Here is a 19150-nt window from a genome sequence, read left to right on the forward strand (position 1 = left end):
ATAATTTTAAAAGTATATTTTTGGGTATAATATTGAAGGCATTTAGAAATTTATTTTTAATTATGAGCTTCAAAAAACTATTTAGTTGGCTTGAATTCATCAATTTTAACAGCATATAGCATCTTTGATTTACCCAGTGGCTTTTCTCCATTAGGTCTCTCTTAATGTCACTGGTTTAGCTGTTTCTCTGAAGTGCTGCCCATTAGAAATATGGAAAGAGAAGAAATAATGGAAGGAGTTGTAAGTGGTTATATTGAAGTTAAGGGAAAAGTGAAAGGTGTATTTTGTAGTACATGAAAGCAGTATCTAATCAGTTAGATACTAAGGAAGAACTGCATCCTTATATATTTTTTTAAATTCTTACAAGTAGTAAGGAATGTTAAAATTTATAACTCAAATTTCATACTCATCTTTACATGTTTAATATCTTAGAAAAATTATTATTCTCTTATAAAGGAATGTATGGTTAGTTTAGGTTTGCAGTTGTGTGTGAAGACCTCAGTGATTGGACATGGGTTGTGACTGGTAATGGGTTACGAATGGTAGTGTATGTAGCGTCCTGTGTGCAAGAACCCTCCTCTCCTTGAGTAATCGGGAAAAGACACCTGATTTTCCCTTGGTGCTTGACATGTGGAGGGATGGACACACTGAACCACTGCTAATCTCTGGATGCCTTTTAGACAGTGAGATACTAGCCAGCAGACTCAATTCAGGAGGCCAGTGAGTTCTTCACATTTTATTTTGCTATTATCCCTCACTTAATTGCAAGGAGTAGGATAAAGCATTGCATTTTTAATTTCATATTTCAGTCTCCTCTGAAGTTTGACACTGTAAATCAGTGGTTCAGAATCTTCTAGAGAGTTTGTTAAAATACGGATTGCTGGATCCTCCACCCCCAGAGTCTCTGATTCAGGAGGTGTGGGGTAGGGCCTGAGAATCTGCGTTTCCAGTGAGGTCTCAGGTGATGCTGATGCTGACCCAAGTATTGCCCTTTGAGAATCAATGCTGTAAAAACACTTTTAATATTAATAAAAGCAAGGAGCAGTGGTATTAAATTTATTTAAGGAAAAGATTTACTACTGTTTAGACTTTATTTTGTTTCCCTCCCTGTTTCCTCCCCCCTCCCCCCCCCCCCCCCCGTGTTACTTCTTACATTAAGTAACACACAGGGAATGTTTTTAAGTCAGAGGACAGTTACCATTTGGTGATGATGTTGTAACTTCTCACAGACCCATTAGTTGCTGCTAGGCTCAGAGCCACATTGGACTAGCAGAAAACACTTTGCTTTGATTTTGCTTAATATTTCAAGTAAAGATAGGATTTTTGCTTCGTATTTGTTCTTAAGTAAGATACTGTAATTGTTATTTCACTCAATGAATATTGAAACTTTTTAAACCAATTTGAGGCCAGTACAACTTCTTTGCCATTGCCAGCTGTGCATGTTGCTGTGGAGACGCAGTAGGGACTAGCAGGATTACTGTTATAAGGACTACACCTGGCTTATTTGCATCCAGTTTAAGTTGGGGGACATTTCAAAAGAATAAAAAGTCTCAATATGTGCCAATGGGCACTCAGAAAGAGCTTGTCAGTTTGTAACCACTATATTGGAAGGGGGGGTGGGTTTTCCTTATTCACTACAGATCCTACTCTGGAGGGTTTTAGTGGGTACGTTTGTTCAAGTTTGAATTTGTTTTGTGTATTTGTTTTTCTCAATGTCTTGCTATCCCTTTTCCTTAAGGTACTTTTTGTTTTATTTTGTTTTAGGTATATCCTCTTAAAATTTAAAGATTTTCTTTTCATGCTCTTAGAGAACTTAAAGTATGTACAGGTCAGAATTTTTCAAGAGAAAAAGAATTCAGTTTCTTTCTTTTCAGTTGTATTGTATAATAAAATATCTTAGTAAGTTTTTGACCACTGCTAGAGAATCATGGTAGAAGGTTATGTGATGTCTACTTTTAAGTAGTATGAGCCACTCTGATCCACTTCTGTCACAAAAACAACTCCTTTTTAAGAAGACAGTTTGAGCTATTTATACATTTGATTTTGTTTGCACCAATGAACCCAAGCTGTTGGTTCAGAGTTTCATGAAATAGGAACATCACTGAATGTATGGAAAAAAATGATATGGGCTAGTTATGTGAGTATTGATTATATAAAATTGATATGGTTTTCATTAATTACTTATACTACTTGATCAGTCATACTAATTTATACCAGTTATACTAATTAGTTATACTAATTCAAAAATAGCCATACAGTATAGGTATATGGCAAATGAGAGTCAGAGCATGTATCAATTCCTCTTTGTTGGTTGAGGCTGCGTGAACTCTGTACTGATCAGGATTCTGAGGCCTCATGACAAGGAGTGTGGTTGGTGGTCAACCAGTGACGGTGAATTTCCACACTTGTGTGTATCAAGTGTTGACCTTTCTCGTTTTCTAAATATAAAATGTGATCTTGTACCTTTTTTTAGAATACTTCACAACTGTAGCAACCTATATCAGTCAATCTATATCTATAATCTATCTATCTGTCTATCTATATAAAGCCAATTGAAGTAGATACTTAAAAACCCAAACAGTTGGGTTTGGTCAGTTTTTTGTTTGGTTTTTTTTTTTTTTTATGTTAGTGAAATGCAACCTTTAAAGAAAATCTAAGTAGAGTGTTTTATCCAGCTTTCATGAAAGAATAGGACCTTACAATACATGTTCAAACAACTTTCTTATTTACCTCCCTGTTCCTTTAGCAAGGGGTGGTACTAGTTATCTCTGTTTTGTAGATGAGGAAACAGACACAAGAGAGGTGCTTGCATAAGGCAGCTAAACATGCCTTGATGGGTCATTTGGTGTTCCCCACTGTGTATAATTGTGCCCTCTTAAAGTAGTAGGTCATTTTATACAGCTTACTCAGTTTTGCCTTTTTCTCTTTTTGTATTCATAGACTGGAAAAGTAAGAAGAGCTTTCCTGCCTTTTTAATTACCAAACTACTCTCAGTTTTCAATGAATCAGTTCAAAGAAAGAATGCAGTCTTTCTATACCTGGTAAATATTTTCTGCTAAATAAAGCTATTAATTTAGTAGCCTCTGGTAAATCCAGGTGTTTTGATTGCCTTTTATTTTGTGGAATGGCTATTAAAATAACTTATCAAATATATATTTTTTAAAATTTTTAACTCTGCAATGTGTTTGACATTTGTTGATGTGATGGAGTGATGCTTGGGATGCCTGTGACCTAGCCAGCAATGGAAAATAGTTTAGGACTGGCCCTAGTACTTAGGTTAGACTCCGGTCTCTTCTGAAAAAGTTGTGAAATACAAATAGAGTATATAAATATATTTTTATATCATCTTTATTCTGTGATAATATAACATTTGTAATAATATCTATGATAGTTTTGTAGAAGCACTCTGTAAATAATAGTTTTATAAAACTAATCTAGTCATCAGAATATTATAACCTATATTTTACCATTTTACAAATCACCTACATGAAGATTAGAGTCTCTTAATAGCTCATGTCATAAAACATTTATTCCTGGTAAGATGTGGAGAGCTTATACCAAAGAATTGTAATTTATGTGCATTTAAGCTATTCATAATGAGAAACAATTAGATTGTATATTAGATTGCCTCATACCTTTCTATTGTGGGCAATCATATGTTAGGATTTTATACAAGGTGAGATACATTGACTGGTACTCTTTTTTAGTAAAATTCTTTCTAACCAGAGCTTTTAAAGATGATGTGAAATTTGTTGACATTATCTGGCAATTTGGAAAGATTACAAAGTTACTTGTCTACCCTAAGTATTACTTGCAACTACTCATCATCCTCTGAGTAGAAGGGGAGGAGGTGGGGCAGGGCTGGAGCAGCTAATGTTTATTGAATTCCTCCTATGCTAGGCATATGTTAGATAACCTTCACACATATTCTTTCGTTTTTAGTATACGTAGAAGTACAGGAAGCAGAGCAAAAAGAAGAAAGCATTGTGCAAAAGATTATTTCCTCCTTTTTGTTTGGATGCTCAACTTGTTTATCTTCCATATTCTTTTTTCATCTGCTTTTGGCAGCACCAAATGCTGTTGATTGTTTCCAGCACTCTGAATCATAACTGCCTGGGATTGCTGTACCATGCCTACCTGGCCACCAAAGGGGCAACTTTTTTTTTTTCCTTCAAATTTTAAGTTTTCAGAAGAGAAAATTTTATACTTTTTAAGAAATGTTATTTAGAGTTTAAAACATGAGAAAATAAAAAAGAAAACCAACGTGTACTTCAGACATGTTCAGATAGTCCTAACAATGTTAAGATTTTGTATTCTTACTTTGTACAGTAAAGATGATTTTCTGGCCTATGGATTAAAAGTTAGTTAAAAGGCATGAAAATATTCAAGAGCAGCACTTAAAATTTTTTCTTATACTGGGAGAAAAATCTTGACAATAATATTTATTAAATATTTATCAAGAGAGTATAATAGTATCATTTTTACAATTCCTGGTTATTTTCAAAGTAACATTTTCATTTTCATTTTAAAGACAACCTTGGGAGATAGCATAAATGTTCCCATTTTTCAAATGAGGAAATTAAGGTTCAGGTGTTAGATTAGTTTTTTAGAGATGTCATAACAGGATACCACAAACTGGGTGGATTAAAGAGTAGAAATTTATTGTCTTACAGTTCTGAAGGCTAGAAGTCCAAGTTATAAGATAGGGTTGGCTCATGCTGAGGGCTGTGAGGGAGAATCTGTTCTATGCCTGTCTTGTCTTCCCTCTATACCGGGTCTGTTTCTGTGTGCAAATTTCCCCTTTTTATAAGGACAGCAATCATATTGGATAGGGCCAACCCTATTGACCTCATCTTAACTTGGTCATTTACAAAGTCCCCATTTCGAAATTAGGTCACATTCACAGGTACAGGTACAAGGGGTTTGCACTTTAACATTTTTTGAGGTGACACAATTCAGTTCATAACAGATAATTAAGAGTTTTTTAAGTGGGAAAGTCAGGCATCACATTTTAGTGACACTAAAATGATAGTTATAAAAGAACATATCTATAATCTATAGTACCACATTTAAAATTCATTTTCTAATATTGTCTTATATCTGAGGAGAGTTTCTTTAAAATTAACTAAGTTTCTAAAATAGTTAATAGAATTTTGGGTTATAATGGTCTTCAAACTTTTTATTTTTTCCAGATAATAAATAAATGATGACACGAACTATGGAAAATTGTTCAAGACTCAGTGCTTAGATCTGACTTTAAATCTGAACTTCCATTAATAAAATATAGGTCTTTAAAATGTGCACTCCTCCATAAGATCTTGAGATGCCCATCAGAATACTGTTTAAATTGTTGCAAGTGCATTTTGATGGTAGATTATCTGTATATTTCATAATTCTGTAAGAATTGTAGTCTTGCCAATGTTAATATACATCTGTTATTGTAATTAAGGGTTTCTGAGGGATGGGGAAGGAAAAGTTACACTAGGATAACAAAAAAGTCACCTTATGGTAGTTTGTTGATCTGTTTCTTTTTTCTCCTTTTGTTAAATTTTTTCTGTCAAAATAATTTCCGATTTACAGAAAAGTTGAAAGAATAGTACAAATAACTTGTCCCTAAACCTTTTAAGTGTAAGTGGCTGACTTGATGTTCCATCTTCCCAAAGTACTTCAATGTGTAATTCCTACAAATAAGGACATTCTTCTATGGAGCCACAGTATAAAGATAAAACTCAGGAAATTAACAGTCATACATTACTATCAGCTAATTCATAGACTTTATCCAAATTTTGTCACTCGTCCCCAAAATGTCCCTTGCAACAAAATAATCCAATCTAAGATCCTGTATTGCATTTAGTTGTAATATCTCTTTACTATTCTTTAATTTGGAATAGTTCTTTAGTCTTTTTGATTTTCAGAAACATGACACTTTGAAAGAATACATTTTATAGATTGTCTTTGAATTTGGGTTTATGTGATGATTCCTCATCATTCAGGTCATGCATCTTTGGCAGGAATATCACAGAAATGATGTTGTACTCTTCTGATTACATCCTTTCAGGCGGTGCACAATTTTGATTTGTCCCTTGACTGATGATGTTAACTTCGATCATTTGATTAAGGTGATGTTCAATAGGCTTTTCCACTGTAAAGTTATACTTCTCTTTGTAATTAATAATTATTGTGGGAAAACTGTTTTCATCACCAATTTTTTACCCACTACATTTAGTATGGTGGTGTTTCTTACTGAACTGCTTATCACTGTAATGGTTTTCAAATGTTGATTTTCTAATTATATTATTTATTGTATGTTATTTGGCATTCTACTGTAAGGAAAAGGTTTATCTTCTCTCTATATATTTATATCAGCATGAACTCATGAATTCCTGTAAGTAATAATTATAGTTCATTCATTATTATTTTTATATATTTTGTCCAAATTGTTTAAAATTTGGCTAATGGGAATCCCTTCAAACTGTCTTCCAGGTATCTTTTTCACATATTCCCATAATTTTGTAAACCACTTCCACCAGTAATTCCTTTGAGGATCCCTGGTTCCTTAGAGTGGCATTTAGAAATCAAGGTCTGGCTGCCAAGTATGCTCATTGCTGTGGGAGGACTGTAGCCCCCAGGCCCTCGGTAGACAGAGCTAGAGGATAGACTATATGGATGGGAGCGTATTTACTTAAAGGTATATTTATCTCTGTATTTATATATTTTAAAAACCGCTGTGTTCATAACAAAACCTCAAATTCCAGTTCAGGATCATAGAATTCATTCTAGTTTTTTCTCTCTTTGGGTTTAGTTCTCTTCTCCAGCAGTGACAAACTTAGCTCTCATTATCCTTAATATATTTACTTACTAGATTAATCTCCCAGTTTATAACCAATCTCCTCGTTACTGGTCCCCCACTCACTTCCCTAAGCTTGGATGCCTGCCTTACGCAGCCCCATCTGATGGCTTTTGGGCTGAATTATGATAAAAAGGAAGTTCATTCTTTTATGACAGATATTAAAGTAAATTGGACAAATTTGCTTTTGCTGCATCACCTTTGGTTAATTTGCTGCTTCTTATTTATTTTTAATTTGGAACCCTACTAGTTCCATGTTTATAGAAATTCTTTGTTATTGATGGCTTACTATAACAGCCTATTTACAAGGGATTTTTTTGAAAATTTAAGTTTAATTAGGCATTTTTTATTATCTTGATCCTAGTCTTAGGAGCTATTACTTTTAAAGGGTAAAAGATAATTAGCACGGTAATGGAGATGCTCTGTACATTGATTGTTTTTAATTTCAAGGCATATCATCAGTTTAAAATGGATTGCTTTCATGATATGAAAACATTCCTTCACTTATGAAGAACAGTGAGAACTTTTAAATGTTTTTAGGTTAATTCTGGTTCAGGTTACATCATCTCTGAGTTCTTTTCATGGAACATTATTTATGGAACAAATAATGCCAGAGTGTAAAATGAATGCCAGAAAACTCAAGGAGTTTGTATGTGTGAAGATAATTTATGTAAGGACTTTTTCTCATTAGGAAGTGGTTTAGGGATATTGATTGACTTTAGAATTCGGTAGAGAAATATAAATTTCTTTTAGTGATAAAAACAATCACTAAAAGAATATAAAGAAAATGTATAACTGCCAAACTCTTAGTGGGGGAATAAAGAAAATGCGTCTAATACAAACCAGGAAAGAAGGGAGGTAAGACCAGCAACAGGGGCAGGTAGTAAATATAAACTCTAAAGTGTTATGATGGGAAAAGACCAACTATATCAGTAATCACAAAGGAAATAAATGGGTTACACAAACCTAGTAAAAGCAGACACTCAGATTAGATTTTTTAAAAAATCAAAATCCCATCTATGTTTTTTTTATAAGAGACATACTTAAAACCAAATGACACAGAAAAGGTGATTAATGAATGTACAAAGAAGTGCCAAAGAGTATCAAAGAGAAGCCTGGTATAACTGGATTCTGAGGCCAAAAAAAGGAGGGAGGTGGATAAAGGAGGATAACTTTAAGGTGATAAAGGAACAGTCTACCAACAGGAATGTCCCTATACATGAAAATATAATTTAAAAGTATATATAGCAAATACTGATAATTCCATTCTCTACAAACACATAGAAGATTAGAATAATACTGTTAACCTTGCCCTGAGGAAACACACAATAACATCATTTTTATGTATATATGGAACCTTTGGAAATAATTGACCTCAAACATGTCGTAAAAGAAGTCTCTACAAGTTCTATAGAAGTGATAAACTGTATTGCGTTATCTCGATGCCATTAAAATAAAATAGCAACGATAAAAGGAACTGAAAAAATGTATTCCTAAATACCTCACGGAAACATGGTGGGCATTGTTAAAAATGTATCATTGAATAACAAAGGAAAAACTTTATATCAAAACTTATGGGCTACAGCTAAAATGTTTCTTGGAGGGAAGTTTTTAGCCATAAGTGCAGTCATTAGAAAACAGGGAACTACTGAAAATAAATGAGTTAATAAGGAGGTGGGGAATACACGGAGAGACTAAACTCACCAAAACAGTAAAAGGAAGGAAATAAGGATAAAACCAGAAACTAATAAAAATAATTTAAAAAGTGATGGACAACAAACTAAAAGCCAATTATTGAAAAGATGCAGAGTACACATACTATTATCTAAGATGATTAAGATAAAAAAGAAAAGGTACCGTTAAACCGTTAGCAATAGAAGGCATAGAAATACAGATTCTATATATTTAAATGTTATTAAGAATTATTTGAGCAACCTTATTTTAATAAGGTTGAAAACAAGATGAAATGGATAATTTTTAAAGAAAATTATGAGTTGTCCATGTGACTTGAGAAGAAATTGAAAACCTCAATAGGCAATAATCATTAAAAGAATTGAGGTACCTGTCAAAAACAATTCTTCTCTTCCCATCTCTAGAAACCTATCAACTCTATACCAAGTGAGGCACCAGAATTACCTATTTTGATTGGGAAATTTTAATAAACCTTCGAGGAACAATCCATTTCTTATAGAAAAAAAACTACTCAAGTCATTTTAAGAAGCTTGGATAACTTTGGTAGCCAACTGAAAAGGTAATACTAGATAATTTCACATCCAAAACTAGCTGTAGTGACAAGTAACGAGTGAATGATACCATAAAACAGGTACTTATGCTTCTGGAAAGATGAAGTAGAAGAACTTTTCTCTAATCCTTCCACTAAGGACAACTAAAACCCCTAAACACTGTGTATAAAACAAGTATAAGAAGACTGAAAGTTAGACAAAGGCAGACTAGCTAGGGACCTTGTTACGTGAGGAATGTATGGAGGTGAATTCCTAGGTTTTTCTTTTGGCCTCATATATTCTAGGTATAGTGCTAGAGAAATTGGCAAATCAACAATAGACACAGAAAAAAGAAAACAAAAAGCCTTAACAAAAGCTGGCTGTTATTTAGTCAAAAGAAAAGGAAGGGAGTGGCCTGTAGCAAGTTAGAAAACTTTTTAGACAGTAACCACTCAGCTTCAGCCAATACCATGGAACAGAACTGGCTCCATTCCTGAACCTGCCTGCACAGGCCCAGTGGGGAGCGCAGATTTGTACTCCCACTAGGCTATAACAGGGCAGCCCAACCCTCCTGCTGGAGTGGTGCCAGAGAAGACTCAATAGAGAGCTGAGATGTTCATCCCTTCTGGGCAGTAATGAACCCCTTCTCACTGGGGTGCTGTCAGAGGAGGCATAGAGGAGAGTGAAGGACTTTCACCATCACCCAGTAATAATGAGGCCACCCTCCCACCTCCTGGTGTCAATGGAGGCCTTGTGGGAGCAGTGGTGAGTCACTCCTGTCCCTCCCAGCCCGGGTGGTTGTCAGTGGAGGTACAGCAGGGAGCTGGAATTTCTACCCTTGCCCAGCAGTAACAGGAGTTTCCCCACCTTCCCTGTTAAAATGGGAGACAATGTGGGGAACCTTAACTTCCATTTGAACCTTAGAGGATCAAGGTAGTCCCTCTCCCGAAACTTGTCTGCTGGAGCCGTAAACCATGAGGAAACAAGATTTAATTAAGATCTAGAATCCAGGAATAGTAAGTAAAATGTTCAGATTTTAATCGATAATCCTCCATCATATTAAGAACCCAGGAAATTTCAACTTTAATAAGTAAATATAATCAGTAGATACCACTTCCAAGATAACAGAAATGGTAGGATTATCTGACAAGGATTTTAAAGCAACTGTAATAAAAATGCTTCAGCGAGTAATTATGAATACACTTGAAACAAATGAAAAAATATGAAGTCTGAGCAAGGAAATAGAAAACCCCAGTAAAGACATAGAACAAATAAAGAAGAATTAAATGGAAATTTTAGAACTGAAAACTGTAATAACTGGAAAGAAAAACGTCACTGGATAGGCTCATAGCAGAATGGAGAAGACAGAGTAAACTGAAAGATGGAACAGTAGAAATTACACAGTCTAAACAAGAAGAAGAGAACAAATAACAGTGAACAGACTCTCAGGAACTTTTAGGACTACCACAAAAAAAATTACAACAAAAATTCTAACATTCATAAGAGTCTCAGAAGGAGAGGAGAAAGAAGGGTGGAGCTGAAAAGTATTTCAAGAATAATGGCTGAAAACTCTACATTTGGCAGAAGATTATAAACATAAAGATTCAAGAAGCTGAGCAAATTCCAAACAGGATGAACCCAAAGAAATCTACTCTAGGACACACTAGCAGATGTGGGGCGGGGGATGGGTATATACATGCATAATGAGTGCGATATGCACCGTCTAGGGATGGACACGCTTCTGATTTGGGGGGTGGGGGGCAAGGGCAATATACGTAACCTAAACTTTTGTACCTGCATAATATGCTGAAATTAAAAAAAAGATAAATCATAATGAAACTTCTGTAAACCAAAGACAAAGGAAAAATCATGAAAACAGCATGAGAGAGAAATGACACCTTACTTCTGAGGAAAAACAGTTTCAGTGATAGTGGATTTCTCATCAGAAACCATAGAGGCGAGGAGGCATTGGCATAATATTTTTCAGGTATAGAAAGAGCTTAAAATCCCAAATTCTATACTTAGCAAAAATATCCTTCAGGAATGAAGGGGAAATCAAGATATTCTTCGGTGAAGGAAAAGAAAAAGAATTCATCTCCTGCACACCTACCCTAAAAGAATGGCCAAAAAAAGAAAGAAGGGAAGGGAAAGGAAAAGGAAGAAGGAAAGAAAGAAATAAGTCATGGACCACATAATGTTTTGGTCGATGACAGACCACATGTACGACCCTGGTCCCATAAGATTATAATGGAGCTAAGAAAATTCCTCTTGCCTAGTAATGTCTTAATGATCCTAACCCTGTGTAGGCCTAGGCTAGTTTGTGTCTTACTTTTTTAACACAAAAGTTTAAAATTAAAAAAAATAATAATTCAAAATAGAAAAAAGCAGGCCGGACGCAGTGGCTCATGCCTGTAATCCTAGCACTCTGGGAGGCCGAGGCAGGCGGATCGCTGGAGCTCAGGAGTTCGAGACCAGCCTGAGCAAGAGCGAGACCCCGTCTCTACTAAAAATAGAAAGAAATTATCTGGACAACTAAAAACATATATAGAAAAAATTAGCCGGGCATGGTGGCGCATGCCTGTAGTCCCAGCTACTCGGGAGGCTGATGCAGGAGGATCGCTTAAGCCCAGGAGTTTGAGGTTGCTGTGAGCTAGGCTGATGCCACGGCACTCACTCTAGCCCAGGCAACAGAGCAAGACTCTGTCTCAAAAAAAAAAAAAGAGAGAGAGAGAAAAGCTTATAGAATAAGGATATAAAGAAAGAAAATATTTGTATAGCTGTACATGTGTGTCTTAATCCAAGTGTTATTATGAAAGAGTCAGAAAGTTTAAAAAAATTTTAAAGTTTATAAAGTAAAAATGTTATAGTAAGCTAAGGTTAATTTATTATTTAAGAAAGAAAAATATATATTTTTTAAATTTAGTGTAAGCCTAAGTATACAGTGTTTATGAAGTCTACTGTAGTGTATGTGCAGTAATGTCCCGGGCCTTCACACTCACTCACCACTCACTCACCGACTCACCCAGAGCAACTTCCAGTCCTGCAAGCTCCATTCATGCTAAGTGCTCTAAACAGGTATGCCATTTTTAATCTTCTATACTATAATTTTACTATACCCTTTCAATGTTTAGATATACAAATACCATTGTAATACAGTAACACGCTGTACAGGCTTGTAGCGTAGGAGTAATGGGCTTTACTATATAGTAGTGGTCCCCATCCCTTTTGGCATCAGGGACCAGCTTCATGGAAGACAGTTTTTCCACAGACAGTGGGGGATGATTTTCGGATGATTCAAGCGCATTACATTTAATGTGCAGTCAGACCTCTCTGCTAATGATAATCTGTGTTTGCAGCCGCTCCCCAGCACTAGCATCACCACCTCAGCTCCACCTCAGATCACCAGGCATTAGATTCTCATGAGGAGCCGCAACCTAGATCCCTTCACATGCGCAGTTTTCAGCAGAGTTCATGCTCCTGTGACAATCCAGTGCTGTGGCTGATCTGACAGGAGTCACAGCTTCTGCAGTGAGGTGAGTAATGGGGAGCGGCTCACTTGCCTGCCACTCACCTCCTGCTGTGCAGCCTGGTTCCTGACAGGCCATGGACTAGTTCCAGTCTGTGCCCCGGGGTTTGGGGACTGCAGCTATATAGCCTAGGTGTGCAGTGGGCTGTACCATCTAGGTTTGTGTGAGTACACTCTGTGATGTTCGCACAGTGATGGAATCACCTGATGCGTTTCTCAGAACATATCCCTGTCATTAAGCAAACAAAGCATGACAATACTTGGTTTTAAATCCAGCAAAACATGTATAGGATTTATATGCTGAAAACTACAAAATGCTGATGAGAGAAATCAAGCAAAATAAAGAGAAAGGGAGAATATACTATATTCATGGGTTAGAAGACTCAACATAAGAATGAGCAATTCTCCCCAAATTAATATATAGGTGTAATGCAATTTCTATCAAAATCCCCACAAGGCTTTTTTGTAGATATAGACAAGATTATTCTAAAATTAATATGAAAATACAGTCTCCCATCCAAGTACTAACCAGGCCCGAGTGTGCTTAGCTTCCACACCTTTCACATCTCACAAAAATCAATTCATGGTGGATTACACACTTAAACCTGAGGCATGAAACTATAAGAATTCTAGAAGAAAATGCTGGAAAAACTCTCACAGACACTGGCCTAGGGAAAGAATTTATGAAGAAGACCCCAAAGGCAATCACAGCAACAACAAAAATAAATAAATGGGACCTGATCAAATTAAAAAGCTTCTGCACAGCCAAGGAAACTATTACAAGAGTAAACAGACAACCTACAGAATGGGAGAAAATATTCACATGCTACACGTCAGATAAAGGGCTGATAACTAGAATCTATATAGAACTCAGAAAAATCAGCAAGAAAAAAAGTCAAACAACCCTATCCAAAAGTGGGCAAAGGACATGAACAGAAACTTTTCAAAAGAAGATAGATGAATGGCCAAGAAACACATGAAAAAATACTCAACATCCCTAATCATCAGGGAAATGCAAATCAAAACCACAGTGAGGTATCACTTAACTCCAGTGAGAATAGCCTTTATCAAAAAGTCCCAAAACAATAAATGTTGGCGTGGATGCAGAGGGACAGGAACACTCATACACTGCTGGTGGGACTGCAAACTAGTACAACCTCTGTGGAAAGCAACATGGAGAAACCTCAAAGAGCTACAAGTAGAACTACCATTTGATTCAGCAATCCCATTACTGGGTATCTACCCAAAGGAACAAAAGACATTTCTATAAAAAAGACATCTGCACTAGAATGTTTGTAGCAGCACAATTCACAATTGCAAAGATATGGAAACAACCCAAGTGCCATGAATGCGTGAGTGAATTAATAAAATGTGGTATATGTGTACTCAGCCACAAAAAACAATGGCGATCTAGCACCTTTTGTGTTATCCTGGATAGAGCTGGAGCCCATTCTACTAAGGGAAGTATCACAAAATGGAAAAACAAGCACCACATGTACTCACCATCAAATTGGTATTAGCTGACTTAACTGATCAACACTTAGGTGTACACATAGTAGTACCATTCATCAAGTGTCGGGCAGGTGGGGGGGAGGGGATGGGTAAATTCACACCCAGTGGGTGTGGTGCGCACCATCTGGGGGATGGGCACACTTGAAGCTCTGACTTGGGTGGAGCAAAGGCAATATATGTAACCTAAACATTTGTATCCCTGTAATATACTGAAATAAAAAAATATAGAAATACAAAGGGCCTAGAATAGGTAACACAATTTTGAAAAGGAGGAATAAAGTGGGAAGAATCAGTTTCCCCAACTTCAAGACTATAGCTAGAGAAATCAAGCTTGAAGGAATTTATTGGTAGTGGGATTGATCGATGGATCAGTGGAACAAAGTGGAGAACCTAGAAATCCACCCACTGAAGTATAGCCAACTGATTTGAACCTGAGGTACAAAAGCAGTTGAATGGAGAAAGGATAGTCATTTTGACAAATGATTTAAAAAAAAAAAGAAACTCAACCTAAACCTCATACCAGGAGAAACCATTCTCCCTGCTCCCCGCAAAAAAAAGAAAATCTTAAGGATGCAGGGCTTGGACAACAGTTTTTAAACATGACACCAAACATACAATCCATATAAGAAAAAATTGACAAATTGGTTTTATAAAAAAAAGCCAAAAACCTTTTGCTGTGTGCAAAACTCTGTTAAGAAAATGAAAAGTCAGGATCCACAGCACATATCTGATAAAGGACTCTCCTCTGTAATTTGTAAAGCAGGTTTGTATATACATATTTATGTGGAGATAAGTTTTTATTTATCTGGGATGAATGCACAGAAATGAGACTGCTGGGTCATATGGTGTGTGTATGTTTAATTTTTTAAGAAATTGTCAGATATTTTTCAGAATAGCTGTATCACTTTACATTCCCACAATGTATGAGAGATCTGTTTCTTCGAATCTATACTAGCATTTGGTACTGTCATTATTTTTTATTTTAGCTATTCTGATAGGTGTGTAGTGATATCTCATGGTGGTCTTAATTTGTATTTTCCTAATGGCTAACGTGCGCTTTGTCATCTATATATCCTCTTCAGTGACATGTCTAATCCTTTCTTCTGGATTTTTCTAAAAAAAATGCAAAAATTTTGTTTGCTAAAGGATTTATTTTTTAGGGTTGAGTTTTGAGAGTTTGCTTTTTTCTGCTATTCCTGCATGAAACACCATCTGATGCCCTATAGCATGCTGAATTCTTACTTCATAGTATGTCTGTCCATATCTGCTTCTATTAGTTTAGTGGTAAAGTTGTCAAGAGTCATTTATTAATATTTGTTTGTGCTCCTAAGCTTGTTCATGCTAGTTGTATTATTTATTTTAATTATACAATTTAAATAATTATTATATAAACCAAGTAAAAGAATACAAAAAGAGATGATGTTTCTGTGAAAACATAAGTTAAACGCTTTGAAAAGATTTTATAAAGGTTAATTACTAAAAATTACTCTTGAATTAGATGGGTAAAGTATTAGGGATAAAGAGTGCCGTGGCAGCAGCCTAGCTCACAGCAACCTCAAACTCCTGGGCTCAAGCGATCCTCCTGCCTCAGCCTCCCGAGTAGCAGGGACTACAGGCATGCGCCACCATGCCTGGCTAATTTTTTCTATGTATATTTTTAGTTGTCCAGCTAATTTCTTTCTATTTTTAGTAGAGACGGAGTCTCGCTGTTGCTCAGGCTGGTCTTGAACTCCTGAGCTCAAACGATCCACCAGCCTCGGCTTCCCAGAGTGCTAGGATTACAGGCGTGAGCCACTGAGCCTGGCCTTGAGGTTTTTATACTTATGCTATGCATATATGTACAATGTAAAATGTGGCTTTCAGTGAAAAGCTTCAAAAACTTTTGAGTTTGGGTCCAAACTCAAAGAAAAGGCTTTGCTCCAACATCAGAAGAATGGTGAATGACTGTATATTTATGTGCTTTGGGTTAAAATAAAATAAGCATGTGTTTTTATGATATTTAAGTTGATTTTGTTGATTAACCAACTACTGATCTCAGTCTCATGGAATAAGAATTTCTGCCTATTTTACTTCTTTTCCTCTCATGCCTCCTTGTTGTATTTTCCCCCACTTCCTGCCACGTATTATTACTCTGCCATGTAATAGTTATGTGACCCTAGAGTCATTCTCTAGGCCTCAGTTTACTTTTTATGAAATAAGATGATCCTTCAGATGTCTTGTTATTTGGCAGTGCTCACCAGCTAAATTGATAAAATACCTTTCTTGGTATCTGCCCATCTAGATTTTTATCAAGTGGTAGGAATTCTATTTTACATTATTAAAAAAATTTTTTTAAGCACTGAGAGCCCTACATTATAACCTTAGAGGGTGTCCTCCACATGTACTGTGACATAGTGCACAAGAATGCTGGCAATGCCAATCACTTGGTTCTGAATCTAAGGTTTTCAAATCTTGGAATGTTCTTTTATATTTGGACATTATTAGTAAATTCTTTTCAGCTATATGTGGGTCATGAGTTTTTTAGATGAGTTTTTGTAAATAATGATTTATAATTCTTGAGATATTAAGTACTTTTATTACTGAACAGTGACTGAAGCAATGTTATTAAGTGTTTTTATATACAAGTTAGTAGGACACTGAAAAAGTCTAGGTAGATTTTGAAAAGAGATGAAAATTTAAAAGGATATTATTGTACAATTGAGATTGCGTGGTGTGAAACCAGTGGACCTGTAAGATGCAAAATGCCCCCATGAGACAGAAAGGAGGTGACAGGGAATAGTTGTTGAGTCAGAGACATTTCTACCCATTTGACTAGGTACGCAGTCAGTACAGAATAGTGTGTATAAATGGCTGCTCATATGGAATATGACCAGGTTGGATGTCCATGATTTAGTAAGGTAGAGTACAAGCTGACCTCAATGCTAGTTTGTAATCTCACTTCTAATGAGAGCTAGACTAGCCCATAAGATCACGAGTATAAAATTATTTTAATACTAAAAGTGTTAGTCCATGAATTCTGGATCAGGAGAGAGCATTTTTCCCCTCTCTTAGAAAAAAGGCTGAATTTTAGGCATAATTTTGAAATATGTGAATTTGGACTTTGCCCTTTCAGCTCCTTTTTATACTTCCCTATGTTACTAATTCCTATTCTTCCTACCTTCTATGAACCCTGTGCCATGACTACCCCAGCCCCATCCATGTCACCTAACCAACAGTTAGAGCATTTATTGGCTTCTTCTTCAATGAGAACAACCATCACCTCACTAATCAACTCCTAAACTAGGTATAAAAAGAAAGCAATTAGATTGGATTAGTTCATGCCGAAATGTGAGTGAGTGACAAACCCACAAACCTCCCAGAAATGGTTTTCTTTTTTTAAAAATGGTGTTCTTTCTAGGTTAAGTTTTAATGTAAGTGATTCTTTATTGACACTTCAGACAGAAGACCAAGTGAAGTGAACATCTGAGACTTTGTGGGAAAGCTGTCTGTTTTCTTCTTTGGATGTAAATGTGCAATGGTTGGAGAGTACAGGGGAGAAATTGTGGCCATCCTCCCCCAATCTGCCTGTAGAGGCCCGGACAACCTTCTGGTATTTAAACCTACCATCTAGAAAGGGCAGGGTACCTAGATCAAGAGTGGCAGAAAGGAATTTTTCTTGTCCTTCCCACTGTACCAAAGTCAGCTGCCTGGGTGAGCTTTGCAGTAGAGGGGAGGAGGGTCCCATTCTAGACAGTAGCCAGTGTGAGTTGGTGAGCTCCAGCCTCCCATCTGAGCAGAGGCCCTGTGGGACTCTCTTGGCCTGAGGAAGAAGGTTATTACACTACCAAGTCGTTCCCCCTGTGGGGTACCTACCAGCAAACACTCCTCAATTGGCAGTAATTATCTGGCTAGAGCTCCAAATCATCCTCAGCTGATGTATGAAAGACCAAACTGGCCTAAGAAAGGTGTTACTACATAAAGTACAAAATGGCAGATGGTAAAGTTGCAGAGATATTCTGTAATAAGTGCAGGTGATAGATTTAATTTTTTTTTTAAGATAGAAGAAGAGGGAAAGAAATATTTATTGACATCTACATTCTAGTCACATTCACCATTGCTTTTCATCTTTTCCCACCAAGCAGAACTTCTGCAACCCAATACATTCTACCTTAAAAACTCATTTGAAAATTTGTGTTCTCTTATTGATATATTCTTGCTTATTTTAATACAAAGTGATGTGAATTATTATGAAAATTGATGCTCTCAAAAGACGTACCATGTGTATCCAGTGATTTGATGTCTCTCATGATACAACTGCCTCATGCTTCTAATCTGAGAAGCACAAACACATGTATCTCACAGCAACTTCATGAAAGGAGTATTCTTATCATTTTACAGATGAGAAAATTAAGACTAGAAAAGGGAAGAAACTTAAACACATTTCACAGGTACTAAATGGCAGTGTTAAGTTTCTCCTCCAAACTGGCTCCTCATAAGCATTTTGTGATCCTGTAAAACAGAAAAACTAGCAATATGAATGAAGTGCTGATGTAAAAGTCAAGAAAGGTTTTGGTCCTTTGTTACTGACTGGCAAGGAAATCTTTTTAAAGGCCCCTTATAAAAATCTTGTCTTTCATTTCCTCATATACATGTTGAGTTTAATTTCAACCTTAATGTTGGGAAAAGGTGCATACGTATTTTTAAAATCAGACATTTGACATGCTTGAAGACTAGTTCTAAATAAAAGCAGTTATTAATGGAATGACACCCTTGAGAACTCTCCAAGTCTATTGTACTCTTCCATGTATGTGTACACACCCGACTTTTAAACACAATGTCTTTGCTACCAGTTACTGATCTCCTTACTATACTGAAAACAAGCCATTTCAGTCTGCTACTTTAGTCAACTCACCCCCTCCACAGTTCTCTAAATGTGTGACTCATCCATAATGCATAGTAATAGCCAAGAGCTCAGATTTTAAATATGTCAGCAAAATCTAGTTTTAAATCCTGACTCCAAATTATTAGTGTGACATTGGGTAAAGTGCTTTAAGTTCTCTTTGC

The 19150-nt window shown here is 36.1% G+C and overlaps 1 protein-coding gene across 4 annotated transcripts in view; it reads left to right on the top strand.

Moving 5' to 3' along the window:
- POU2F1 (POU class 2 homeobox 1) overlaps positions 1-19150 on the top strand; it is a 166782-nt gene that overhangs the window by 70369 nt on the left and 77263 nt on the right. The window contains exon 1 of one of the 4 annotated variants that reach the window (XM_045546623.1): positions 2694-3041. The exons of the other annotated variants lie outside the window; for them this stretch is intronic. The gene's annotated coding sequence lies outside the window, so the exon portion shown is untranslated. Of the gene's footprint in view, positions 1-2693; positions 3042-19150 lie in introns of those variants that run through there. 4 annotated transcript variants of the gene reach the window in all.

Source organism: Lemur catta, chromosome 3 (genome assembly GCF_020740605.2).
Source record: "Lemur catta isolate mLemCat1 chromosome 3, mLemCat1.pri, whole genome shotgun sequence".
In the NCBI taxonomy this organism is placed as follows: domain Eukaryota; kingdom Metazoa; phylum Chordata; class Mammalia; order Primates; family Lemuridae; genus Lemur; species Lemur catta.